We start from the raw sequence: 13,824 nt of genomic DNA, 5'->3' as shown, positions 1-13,824 counted from the left end.
TCTAATTGTCCTGCTAGAATGGAAATTTTCAAGGAGATGCTCTTCTTCTGAGTCCTCTAATTTAAGCTCTGCAACAAGTGATGCTATAGCTCGATGCAAGGCATCCAAATTTGTATCCAATGTTGAGAGGAGAATGCCACCGGCACCCCCAGTTGCAACCTACATGAATTAACAACGTAAAAGTTAAGCAAGGATCTGCCAATAAAGAATAATTCTAGAGACCAAGAAATAAAGTAATAAGGAAAAAAAATGTATGATACGAATTTATTTTAAGTGTTGGCCCCGCCATATAAAAGTTGAATCTAAACCATAAACTATTTTTCTTGGTACTTTTGTGTCTGAATTCTTTGTCTCTAGCATTGCTAACCCAAAAATGAATCAAATCCTAACATAAAGAATACTGATGAGCTGACATGGATTTTACACTACAATTATTACTTCTTGGGGATTACATCACAACCAGAGAGATAAACTTGGACTTAATCGACAAATCAACCATAACTTTAGGCAATCAAGAACAAGGAAGGCAGTGAGTGAGGGAGAAGTGAGAAACGTTGTGTATGAAAAGTGAAAGACCAAGGTAATCCTTTTTTTGGTTTTCCACATAAAAACCTCAATATTTGAATTATGTAACAAGGTAACTGTTTTTTGTTGGTCTATCGAAGCCTGGACCACTTTTTGAACTCTATTTTGGACTCGTTACATAATTTAGATATCAAGGTTTTATTGGTGGAAACATTGCATACTTCATATGTACTTGGTTGCACAGCCTTTTGCACCTTTTATTGAATTTCTACTTTAAAAAATGATTAAAAACACAATTCCTGTTGCAGCCAATACACTGAACAAATCCATGGAAGATGATTAAACTTCAGATCAAGATAAAATTATTGGTAATAAAAGAGATTACTACCTCATAAATGATCTCTTTCCCAAAATTGGAACCAAGTAATTCTCCTGCACTCTCAACGCACGCATCAATGAGACTCTACAAGACATGCAAGCAACCAAGTTAACATCTCAAACCAGTTTTAAGTATAAAGTCATAGTTAATGTGAAGAACATATAACCAATATGTTATGGCTGATGACTGCAACTAAGTGAAAGTGAGAAATTCTTCTTAAAGATGTGCAAAGGAACAGTGAAATTACCAACCTCAGCAAGACCACTATTGACCAACAACTCTTGTCTTCGAACCAGATGATCCTTTTTCCTACCATCAATTAAGTCAGTGCTCTCACCAGGGGTTGTACTTTTGTTAGAATCAACTATAACATCCTCTGTGCCACTGTTCTCTTCACCATCTTTACCAACCTCTAAAGTTTTCTTCTTCTTATCTGAGTCAGAATTTAAGTCTGATTCACCCTGATAAAGAGGGAAAACTTCAATCAAGTTTCAATGCAGCTGCATAACTTGTCTGAGATAGTTCTAATGTTCAACAAAAAGCTAAGGCGATTTGGATTTTGCCTTGGTGCAGAGAGAAGGAATAGTAAGATTCAAAGAAACCAGACCATCAGGACTGAAATAGCGGGGATAATTGGGATGAAGTAGTTGCAATAATGGACGCCTTCCATTCTGAAATCAACAAAGAAACCAACTTAGAAGAATATCTATTTGATAAAAGAAATTGAAAAATACAAAGATAGTTTACCCAGAGCATAGCTTTAGTAAAGAAATCATTCCAAAGAGGGGACATCAGAGATGCCCTCTAGAAGCTTTTTAATAACCATATTAATGTAATTATAGCTAACCAATCTTCCAAAGAAAAAAAGACCAGTCACTTAGAAGTAAAAGAATCAGAATGATAGGCATACTTCTTTGGTAAGCATGCCATGCATGAAAAATATTTGTTAGACCACCCTTCCTATTCAATGTTACATTGTAATTCCTTTCAAATGTTAATGAGATAAAAAGGCACAAGAACAGTATAAACCTTATCCAGAACGAGCTCCTTCAACATCGTTTGAAGCTCACGAATGACAACCTGTAAACAGGAGTAATCTTAAAGAGAAAAACCCAAATAAAAAACGATACACCATCAATTAAGAAGATAAAACAATGATAACAACTGTTTAGCTATAATTACATTAATAAAGAGTGCATCATTGAATCAGGACAGAAGTGGAACAGATGAACCCCACTAATTGTTAGATGGTGCAAATCCACAAATAAGATAATAACTGGCTGAAACTATTCTTAAGTGTAATTACAGTTAAGATAGACTGTGATCCACAATTGAAATGTAAACTAAAATTGTCACTTCTTCACCAATTAAAGTAAACAATATAATGTGTAGATGGAGAGGAGAAACAATGGACTTGAAGGATTCATTACAGGAAGAATAAAAGAAAAAGAGAAAAAAGAAAGAGTAAAGTCTAACAAATTTAAAAAGAGATCCTCACCATACTCCCATATTGATCGTGAGCTATCTTGCCCACGTGACCTTTCATTCCTTTGATGATTTTCTTCCTTTCCTAAAACAAGAGAAATATCAAAGGGCAATTCAGGAGTCCACAAACATCACAATCAAACCCAAAAAGGACAAGGTCACATTGACGGAAAAAAAAAATTCAAGAATAAGATACAACCAAGATCAATCTCAACAAACCTTCGCACTCCCATGCTTGATACAAAGCATCGCAATCCTAGATCCCTCCCTGGTATGGATCATTCAAACAAGTAGTGGACCCGACAACTGTTGGACGACATCTGCAGCTGAGGCCTTTAAACAAACTTGGTTTAGAAACAAGAGGACCAATCGGGAGAGAAAGCCTCCCACATACCAAGTAGGCAAGAATGCTTTGTCAAAGGGATATATTATTATACATTATTAGGGTGCATGTAAAAAGGTATGCAATACCTTGTCAGCAATACTGAAGTATTCCATCAATGCCTTGTGTATGATAGAGTGGTCCACTATTCCTTTCTCCAAAATTGGTTGGAACAAAGAACTCATGTATCCTAAGACAGAAGCCTTTTGCAGACCCAGTTTAGAAATTACATCTGCTAACCTGAAGACCCCATTAATAACCATGAAAATATAAGAAAACCAACACATTCTAAAACTCTTGCATATATCACATTGACTATAATTTCCATAGTTCATGTAAAGATAGCGTAGAAAGAAGACCAAAGGAATGTTACCACTCCAAATTCCAACATCTGCATCACATCATTGCTAAGTTGCCAATTCTCATAAAATATTGAGGCAATGACACCACATTCCCAGCCAAAAACTCAAAAATGTAAATTGGACAATCTTTACATCAACTACAGACAAATTATCTTCTTGTCTCATTATGAAAAGCAAGTGTCATGTAGGAAAAGCTTTTTGGCCCTTAAGTAGTTACACTTATGTCCACACATAAATGCTCTTTGAAAGAAACATCCAGCTTTGAGGATAAAGAATAATGCAGAAAATTTTCAAGAAAACAATCTCCTGAAGTTTTGTGCAAATATCAAGAGAATACATGAAACCAATATGCAGGAAAGAAAACCCACATACGCTGAATAATAGTAAAACTTCTATTTTTCTTTCTTTCATAAATCTTCAGAGGAAAAGAATTTTATACAGCTGATAATTTATCTGCTTTCTTTCATTGACACCAAATCCTTAAACAATTGAAGCTCGGTAGAATACAATTCCATCAGAAGAGCTTGTTTTTGAGTTGCATTTCCCGACTGATATGCATGCTCAACAACTGCAACAAACTAAATAGTATTAATCCTGGAAATTTAATACATGAGCTAGAAGATCAGTTATACTGGATTCAACACTGTGCTGGTGCCTGTGCTGTGTTATAATTCTAGCCCTCTCAAATGCCCTCACCCAAATGGCCTAGGCATATCAAAAAGTAACATCAAATAGCAGGTTAAGCAAAATTGTTTCTTAAATAAATAGGAAAAAATTATTATTAAAAAGAAAAAAGAACTCATAATTAGGGACAAAAATAGTTTTAGCATACCAACAGAGCCAACCATATGTCGAAGAAGAGAAGCAACATGCCCATGCAGGAAGGAAATAAACTCTGCTAACTGATTCTTTGAAGCTGCAAACAATAGAAAAAAGTCATTTAGCAACTAATTAAGCATTTGTATGTACTAGAAAAACATATATGAACCACCTCTCAAGTAATGCACTTCAATGGTTCTATTAGTAATTAAAATGAACCATACCATTATCTAACATCTTCTTTACCAGATGGACTGCATAAGTATTGCATGCAAGAGTGAGAAAATGTGGCCGAAGCTGCGCAAATACAACATCCCTTTCAGCTTGTGAACAGTACTTAACGCAAGTCAAAGGTTGAAAAAATAAAGTTACCACAGGTTAATACAATCAATAAAAGCTTCATATACCAATGTCATCAGAAAGAATAAGTAGAAACCTGCAGAACGCGAGAAGAAACATGAGAGCTTGCAATTTCAGGAATCTTCCCTTTCATCTTCTGTATAGCTTCACTCACCAACCTTCAGACAAATTTAAAAAATATTGTATTATAGCATTTGATTTTTAAAACATGATGAAGGGAAAATGTAATAACCCACATTTATGTCTTAGTCATGTTCATGAGCATTTGTATGATTATGACTCGTTAAGCTTGCATTTGTATGTTTGTGACTTGTTTTGCCTAAGTAAGATCCATGTCTTGTTTTGTTTTTATGTGATTTGCCTAAGTGTTGTGTGCATGCTTTGTTCCTTCCTTGGTATCTCGAGCCTAAGTTATGTTAAGCCTAGATCGTTCCAAGCCAAGGTCATCTTCAGTCTAGAATTATCTTGGAACCACTTTGTTTGACCTCCACATTCGCTCTGACATATTGGCCGAAATGTCATTATCTAGGCCGAGGTGTTCATCACCAAGACCGAGATGTGTATTATTTAGGCCGAGATGTTACCTTTGCACCTAAGTGATCTTGTCCTGGAGTGGTATGACCTAGACCGAGGTGTGGCACAGCTTAGTCAAGTGTTGTCCTTCCTAGCCGAGGTCATTGTCACCTTAGTTGCCGAAACTTTGTCCTTAGCCGATGTCATCACTTGCCGGAGTGCCTTACCGGGTAGCTTGTTAGATACACTTTGTCTTACACATGTCTTGTCAATCTATCACCTTTTTGAGGAGAACCAACCAGCTGTTGCCACGTGTCCGAGCTGAGTGTTAAGTCAGCCGGCAGAGAGAGAAACCTATCATTTGTTATATCCTTGTTTTGAAGAAGAGAGAGAAGCTCTAGAAGAGGGAGAGGAGTTCTTGAGGGAGAGTAGATTTCCAAGCTTGATCCCTAGAGATCGAACCGTTAGATCCGTGTTCTAAGGTTAGATTCTTGATATGCTCTTGTCGTTCTTCATGTTCATGTTATTGCATTGCATGATTGAATATGATTTGTAAGCCATGCATTGCTTTGAAGTTCGGTTTTAGAAAGAGAAAATAGTATTCATGTGTTCTTCAAGAAAAGTCATGTTTTGATCCGAAAGCTCATGCCTAGGTCCATGTTTTGTGTTTGTTTCCATATGATCTTCAAGTATGGGTACCCAGGTCCATGTTTTCGAACTCATAGCAGGAAATCCCAGATTTTGTAATAAATAAGTTATGATTTTAGCATTCATGTTCTTCATGATCTTCATGTTCATGTTCTTCCTGTTCTTCATGGGTGGAAACCCAGATCTCCAGACCTCACTTCCCTAAGTGTAGTCGCTGAGATCACTCTTACCTAGACCTCACACTTAGGCCAAGCATCGTATCTCACCTTGGCCTACCTTGCATGATCACTTACACCTTTAGTTTGTCTTGTGCGCACCTCGGCATGCAGCCGCATGCCGAAGCCTAGGTAGCCACACCTCGGCCAGGAGGTGTGGGACCTCGGCAAAGACCTGGTTGGTACCCAGCATGTCTTCCTGACATGTAAAACAGTGTTTTGACTTCCAACATGTTTTCCCGAGATCATTTACATGCATGTAAGACTTGTTTTGAGAAGTGCATTCAGTAGACTTTGCCATGTGTTTGTAGGACTTGAATCCTTGCCTTGATCCCGACTTCTGAAGAGCTATGTGAGTGGTATTTTTAATAAAGTTATGTTATAAGGTTTTGATAAAGCTTTGCCTTGTTTTGATAAAAGTATTTGTTAAGCATGAATGATATCCCTATTTTATGTATCAAGTATAAGCTTTGTTTTGGATGACATTCTTGGAACCGTCCTTTCGTGTTAGGGGACGTTAAGTCTAAGTAACACCGTCCTTTCGTGTTAGGGGACGCTAAGCCTAAGTAACACCGTCCTTTCGTGTTAGGGGACGTTAAGACTAGGTAAAATAGTCCTTCCGTACTAGGGGACTTTAAACCTAAGTAGCATAGTCCTTCTGTGCTAGGGGACTTTAAGCCTAAGTAGCATAATCCTTCCGTGCTAGGAGACGTTAAGCCTAAGTAGCACCCTTGTTAAGATATCGGCCACCGACGGACTATGAACGGGTGTGCTCGATGCCGAGGTTATGCTTTTGTTTTGCCTGGAATGTCATCACCCCATGTTTTAAGTTGACGTATGTTAAGTAAGTAAGTAAGTTTTGAGAGACCAAGGTTCGATTGATGTTTTATTTCAAGCCAAGCTAAGCTATGTTATGTATGGTTTTGATAAAGATATACTATGTATTGTTTGAAAAGATCTCGGGTATCATTCATTTAACCCCTTTCTTACTTGTACCATTCACTGAGTATCCAAACTCACCCTCCCCTTATATATATGATGTAGGTAACAAGTAAGAAGTCGGCTACGCCGAGATGTGTGTTTTGTATGTATGTTATGTCGGCAGTGAGGATGTCGGCAATCTGAAAGATTATGTTTCTTGACCTATAGTTCATGTGTTTTGTACATGTCGGCTTGAGAGGCCTTCGACCAAGATGTAATATCTATTTTTTTACTTCATTTTATTTGTATTCAAGTTGTAAAGCTATGTAAAGTTGTATGTCATTCCATTTGACTTATGCACAGCTCTTATGGACTAACTAGATTTGTATATATTGCTTCCGCACTTGTGAGCCCCATATATTTATACTCTGATTGTGTGTGAACTTTGTAAGTGGCCTTCGGTAATCTCGGATTACTGGCCATCACGGCACCATCCTACTAGGAGCGGTTTGGGGTCGTGACAGAAAATGTATCATTCATATCAAAATACACACTTCGATCTATCTTCTTTGGCAATGTTACGCCTCCTCATCTTTTCCCACAGTGATGCAAGCTCCTATTGAAAACCAGAAATTGACTTAGACAACAGGCATCACACAAACTCACTGAGCATGTGTACACAGCTCAATCAAGTATTGTGGCTCCCAAACATGCTGTAAAACAAAACACAATCTTCAAATGTTTTGAAAGATGATGGCATGCATATGAACTTGGATCTCCAGAAGTATCAAGCATTGAGTTCACCTCATGTTCCTCATATGAAAAGTAACACCTAAAGTCAAATAACAAATAACATATGTATGATGCACCATTTCCATATGCACAGCCATAGAACAAACATTGCCAAAGAGGGAGAGGCTAGAGAAATAAAAAACCAAGCAGACGGAGCCATACTATATAGCAGTGGCCACAAACAATTGCTACATAAAAATTTAGGATTCATTTGCTTAAACTACAAACAAAATCAAAGGTAGTAAAGACTACATGTTTTAGCAGTTGCATAGAGCACAATCACTGCAATTGTGATTACAGTAACCTCTTCTGTTTCATCGAGACATGTGTATGACGAGATGAACGAGGCCGATATATTCATGTATATCAATGAAAATTCCATCCAAGAGGTGAGAGAAGACACAACTATTCATTATTTGAAAACAAATTTTATGTAAGCAAAGCAGCCAAAATATTACGTTGCAAATACAACAGCCATGGTTTCTTTCAACAAACATTTACAAAATTTACTAGTACTCAGTACACACTAACACGCATCATTTGACCCCATAAGTTACAAAAAAATTAAATTGAATAGAGATACAATGCTAATGAAGTACATGCTACATACTTGTTCAAGAGTGTAATGTGGCTTCCTCTTCTTCTTCCTAGCCTCTGCTAGTTCCTGCAATAAATCAAAATGCCAAACACAAAGAAAATTCACATACCATTCATCATTGTCTATCAAAACCACTTCTCAAAGTTGACATAAGCAACTAAATATTGAGAATGTAAATTAACTATATATACAGCAAACAATTTAGCAACTACGAAATGTTGGGTCAGAAATAAAGATATAAGATAAGGGCATCTCCAATCCTTCATCAAATGTTCATCAAATTTGAATTTGATGAAAATTTAAAAAGATGAAGCATTATTGGAGATGATTATTTTTCATCAGATTTAATGAAAATGAAATTTTGGAATAAAAGGGGAATTTTTAAAAACATTTTGATAAAAATTTGATGAAAGGATTGGAGTAGTAGTTCATATCAAATCAAACTTTTTACTCAAATTTGGAATCGAATTTGTTGACAAAAATGGTGAAGGGTTGAATCAAAGAACCGTACTAAACACTATTCATGAACAAAAATTACACAGCTATTCCAAATTCACATACAAAAAAAAAAAAAAAAACCATCTTCACAAATAATCAAAAAAAGAAAAAGATTGAACCTTTGCTTCTAAACGAAGTTCGCGCTTCGTTTTCGAAACATTTTTCTCTCCACCGGCCTCTGATTTCGCGAACTGCGGCTTCAATTTGAAAGGCTGTTGTTTGGATGATTTGAAAGGTTTCTTCGGGTGAGTCGAAGACAATTTCACCTTCTTTGGATTCGATTTCTCTCCCTCATGTTTGGATGATTTGAGAGGTTCCTTCGGACCTTTGTTTGATGATTCAAGGGTAATTTAGATTTCCCTCCCTCATGTTTGGATGATTTGAAAGGTTTCTTGGGACCTTTGTTTGGATGGTTGGAGGAAAATTTCACTCTCTTCGGATTCGATTTCTCACCATCCTCGGGTTCTATAGCTGAAAACTTCTTTCTCTTCTTTGATTCGGTGCTTCCTTGTCGTTTCGCCGCCATTGATGAGTCTGTGGAGCTCAACCAAAGTCTCTCTCTGTGCTGTGTTGTTCTCTTCTCTTCTTCTCTAGGGGTTTGCGAGGGTTTTGTGGGGTTTGGCACAATATGGAGGCTGGAAAGTTTGAACGGGCTTGCTACAGGCCCACTGGGCCTTTCTTATTCTGTTTCTTTATTTTTTGACAAACTATTTGAAATCCTATTTAAAATAAGCTAAAATTGTTTAGGCTCCGTTTGGAGATTTACTTTTTTATCTAAAAAGTTACCTTTTTAGTTAAAAAACTAATAATTCATATCAAAAAGTCAAAAATTTTCTTTTCTCTCTACTTTTTGCACATCTTTTCGTAATTAGCTAAAAAGTCATCTCAAACATATAAGTTTTTTTTACTTACTTTTTTAGCCAAATAGCCAAAAAGTTACTAAATTAGCCTGTTCCCAAACGAGGCCTTAGTCTCATAACTTTTTGGATACTCTCAAAAGTCCTTTACATATTTTTCTTCTTCATTTTTCTATGTGCATTCATTTTTCACTATCTCTTTCTCTTCCTGATTTCCGGCGACCATGTATTGCTTCTTATTTTTCTCTTTCTAATATATAATCACCGACGACCCCTGATCACTATTAATTGGGGTTCATCGGCAACCATCGACCAACGATTCCTGACTTCACCCTCACTAACGGTAAAAAAGATAAGCAGATCTACATGAGATCCGACAAGATCTAAACAAAAACTAGTTGTTAGAGTACAATATTCTCTCTATATTTGTTTTTCCCCTTCGATCTCTTAATTTTTTTACCTTTTCTCTGCTACACACTTCTATTTCCTTATTTTAATGAAGAAAATTTTCAAGTTCTAAAGAAATTGTTTTCAAGTTTTAATTACAGGAGATGAAAACTGTAAAATTTTATAGTTTTAATTTTGTTGGTGCTGAAATGAATCATACTTTAAAATTGCAAGATTTTACAATTTCATAACATTCTTTAGAATTATAAAATTTTACAGTTTCATAACATGTTTTTCAGTTTTATTAATAACGATAAATGCTTAATAGAATAATGTTTTGAAGTTGTAATATTTTACAGTTTCAAAACTTGTTTTTCAATTTGATTAATATTGGAAATTATTTGCTTAAACCCTATAAAAATTGAAAATAATATATTTTTCCATTTTTGTTTATTGTTGTTATTTATTTATTTTATTTCAGTTTATCAATATTTACCATATTTTGCTACTTTTTTCACTATAATTTTTCAATTTATTCTTTTTTCTGGGCTATATTCTGAATATTTCGGTGAGCCTCCAACGATATTCTTAACGTCCAACGAACATTTTGAAAATTTCGGTGACTTCCAATAACGTTCAGAACACTTCAGCGATACTTCGGTTACTTCCTAGTGAAGTTGAACATTCCGGTGAGTTTCCGGTAACCGTTTAACGGAGGTCCGGTGATAGTGGGATATAACAACATTTTTAAATTTATATAAATAAAAAAAAGGAATTTTTTTGTAACAATTAAAAATATGTGAGACTAATTGGTTAGGGGTGAGCATGGTCCGGATTGGATTGGATTAGGGTAAAATCAGGACCAATCCGTTATCTACGGTTCCTGAAAAATTAGAACCAATCCAATCCGTTTAAATCATGGAACCAATTCGAACCAATCCATTTAAATACGGATTGGATCGGTTTAGGACCACGGATTCACATAATTAAATAACAAATATATATATATATATAACACTTTAATTTCATAAAAATATAAACATAGCGCTATATCAGTTCCATAATAGCAACTTGTTTTTCTATAATAGTGACATACTTTTCTTGAATTTAAACAACCATAAGAAAATACAAACAAAAGTAATAAAATAAGATATTATATGATTTTAGATTTGAGTTTAGATTTTATATAGAATAAGAGAAGCTACTATAAGGGAGGATGTATAATAAAAATATAGACTATTTGTATACGGTCCGGATCGGTTCCAATCCGGAACCGTGGGGTTCAATTCGGAACCAATCCGTGGACTACGGATTTTTAATTCTTCAATCCGGAACCGAATCGCGGATTCAAAAAACCAATCCAAACCTATCGGATTGGACTGGACTGGATCGGATTACGGATTTCACGGATTCCTTACTCAGCCTTATAATTGGTACCAGTATTTTGTTTTGGGATTAGATAAGTTTTAAATTTTGTGTGTGGGACTTACTGGTAAGTGCCCCTTCTTTTCTTTTCTTTTCTTTTCTATTTTTTTTGAGCAATTTAAATCATAAAAAAAATATATATATATTATTTGGGAAATTACAACCAAAACAAAAAAAAAAAACTTAGGATTTGGGTCTTGTAACAAAATAAATTTTGATTTTTCAATTTTGTCAATTTAAATTCTAATATTTTATTTGTTTTTAATTTAAATCATTTGTCTATTTTTATTAAGTGAAACTAACTAAAAAATATATATTTTGGTTATTAAACTCAATAGAATACATTATTTTAATTTTTTTTATATGCATTTATCTTGTATATAATGGCTAAAATATCATTTTTTTAAAAAAAATTTTAATTTTACTTCACAAAAATAATTTCATTAGTGAACATGATTTGAGAATTGATCTCTTGAGAAAGTAGCCCAACTAAGACTTCAAGATTCTAATTAAACCCTTTAGGCTGTGGGGACTCGAGTGATCTCCAATCACCATTGGAATTTTAAGTTCCTTCGTAAAGCTGTAATAGGAGCGGACAATTGAAGAGTCGAGAATTTCACTCTAATGGGTCAACATTTCCCGTATTGCGATGGGTTTTAGCACCTTTGCTATAGAAACACTTTTTTCCAACGCTGAGCAAATGATTTAAATTGAAAAAATAAATACAAAAGTTATGACTTAAATTGATAAAATTATTTTTTTTTTGGGTAATTTCTTCCATATTTTTTTAATTACATATCAACATGATGTTTTTATTCATTAAAATTCTCTTTATTTTTATTATAAATGGGCCCTATTATACTAAAATGCATACTATATATATTTTTTATAATTTAATTTTGTGTATATATATTTTTTCAAAGTTGTTTTAGGCTGAAAAAACAAAATGAAAATGTTAAATCTTGGAGCACTGTAATCAGTGTCACCTCCAAAAAAATTTTGTACAAAATAATTTAGAAGTTATTTCTCCCCGAGTTGAATTATGTCAGTACAATTTCAATTGAATGAAATTATTCATACACATATTTAATTATAACTCGATTTAATTTCTCTCATTTTCAAATAAAAAATAAAAAGAAATTACTAGATTGACTCCATAATAGTGTTTAAAAAAACTAGGGTGACCTTAAATAATAAACAAAAAGACTAAATTAGCTGCTATAAGATTGAAATAACAACCATTGCTTAAGATTGTGTTTGAATCTTAAATTTATGGAAGATGTACGAGTGCGAAATAATCTTCTTGTATTATCCTGTTGATAAAGTTTGCAATCCTCCAAACGTCATCGCTTTACTCCCTCAAAACACAAACGTGAGCTAGCTGGCGGGTGTGTGCCGGATACCTCTCCGATGCCTAAGTCAGCAAAATAGACAAATAGACAAATAAACAAAAGTTCTGTGTATTCGAGAATCAAAGTTGTGTTACCGCTACATGGGTTCTGTTGTGGGCTTTTATAGTTTTTTCCTGACACAATCCTAGTGGGACTCTTACTCCTCAAAGTAGAGTCCTCTTAGGAATCACACTCCTGAAAGATAATGTTTATCCTTCAACACCCTCCTCACTGCTTAAACCAAGTAAGATGGTTTTACCACGGTTAAATGACAAAGCAACTGGGCCAACATATGCTGACGTAACAAGTTTCACCGAACTCTCCTTAGTTTGGTTCTACCTCGCGTCACCTAGCTCGGTATCAACTTGTTTGCATAACGCAACTCCTTGTACCCCAGCTCAGAATACCCGAATCTGGTGCTTTCATATGCAACACCTAGCTCGGCCCATATTCTTTTGTACCTCGGTTTTGTTTGTTTAAACCGAACTAATTGCAGCCATCTCTGACCGAGCTAACAAGGACGAAGTCCAGCTTGCGAAGCCCAAACACCCCGTCTCACAGCTTGGTCTAAACTTCATCTGGCCCAACTTCGTTAATTTTTATACCGAGCTACAGCAGCTCTTACCTCGGTCCAACGTGCGGCCTAACTTCCATAGAAGCCTTTAGCTCAGCCCAATTTAGTTATAAATTACTCTCTCAATTACCCCTTAATTCTATCTGCACAGTATGATTTGGGATTACTCTTCTCTAACTGAGCTAAAGAACATTCAAGTTAATCGAGGTCACCTCTTACTGGGCTACCGATTAGTCCGGTTCATAAACATCCTTTCACTTCTGTATATCTGAATCGTTTCCTATTCACATAGACACGTGGCTGGCTCTTACTGGTCAAGTACAATTGTCGCCGCCGCCCTCGTACTCCGAAAATTTTGAACAGTCCCGCCTTTTCTTTGCCTTATACGAAAACCCTAGTTTTCGAACTAGTCACTCTACTATTCATCTTCTTTCTCTTGCCCTCTGAGCCTCCATTTTCACCACCATGGTCCGTGCAAAGCTTGTGTTCTTCTTGCTATTCTTGCGGCTTTGATCTGCATCCTCCTATCTTCAAACTATAAGTAACACAATCCCATTTTCTTTTTCGTTTCTCTTGCATAGTGTAGCAATACATAACACAGTATATATATGTTTTTCAAAACACATATTGGTATAGTTTTCATAACAATGGGAAAGAACCTCTTGGTCCCAGAAACCGTGTGATATATCTTTC

The 13,824-nt window shown here is 35.4% G+C and overlaps 1 pseudogene across 1 annotated transcript in view; it reads right to left on the bottom strand.

The window, feature by feature from the left end:
* The window catches only part of LOC114263595 (pumilio homolog 24-like), a 9,973-nt pseudogene extending 950 nt beyond the window's left edge, over positions 1-9,023 (bottom strand). The window contains exons 1-17 of the transcript XR_014336687.1: positions 8,951-9,023; positions 8,617-8,846; positions 8,012-8,065; positions 7,164-7,225; positions 4,390-4,470; positions 4,177-4,301; positions 3,966-4,049; positions 3,573-3,701; positions 2,861-3,006; positions 2,609-2,722; positions 2,408-2,474; positions 2,224-2,262; positions 1,934-2,001; positions 1,468-1,575; positions 1,156-1,365; positions 914-988; positions 1-159 (exon numbers count right to left, since the gene is read on the bottom strand). The exon at positions 1-159 is cut by the window's left edge and continues 89 nt beyond it. The product of XR_014336687.1 is annotated as a pumilio homolog 24-like (transcript). The remainder of the gene's footprint in view (positions 160-913; positions 989-1,155; positions 1,366-1,467; positions 1,576-1,933; positions 2,002-2,223; positions 2,263-2,407; positions 2,475-2,608; positions 2,723-2,860; positions 3,007-3,572; positions 3,702-3,965; positions 4,050-4,176; positions 4,302-4,389; positions 4,471-7,163; positions 7,226-8,011; positions 8,066-8,616; positions 8,847-8,950) is intronic.
* Positions 9,024-13,824: the final 4,801 nt, after the last annotated feature.

Source organism: Camellia sinensis, chromosome 7 (genome assembly GCF_055761805.1).
Source record: "Camellia sinensis isolate YWXY chromosome 7, ASM5576180v1, whole genome shotgun sequence".
Classification (NCBI taxonomy): Eukaryota; Viridiplantae; Streptophyta; class Magnoliopsida; order Ericales; family Theaceae; genus Camellia; species Camellia sinensis.
Note: the sequence above shows the minus strand (reverse complement) of the source record. Positions and strands in the feature narration are given on the sequence as shown.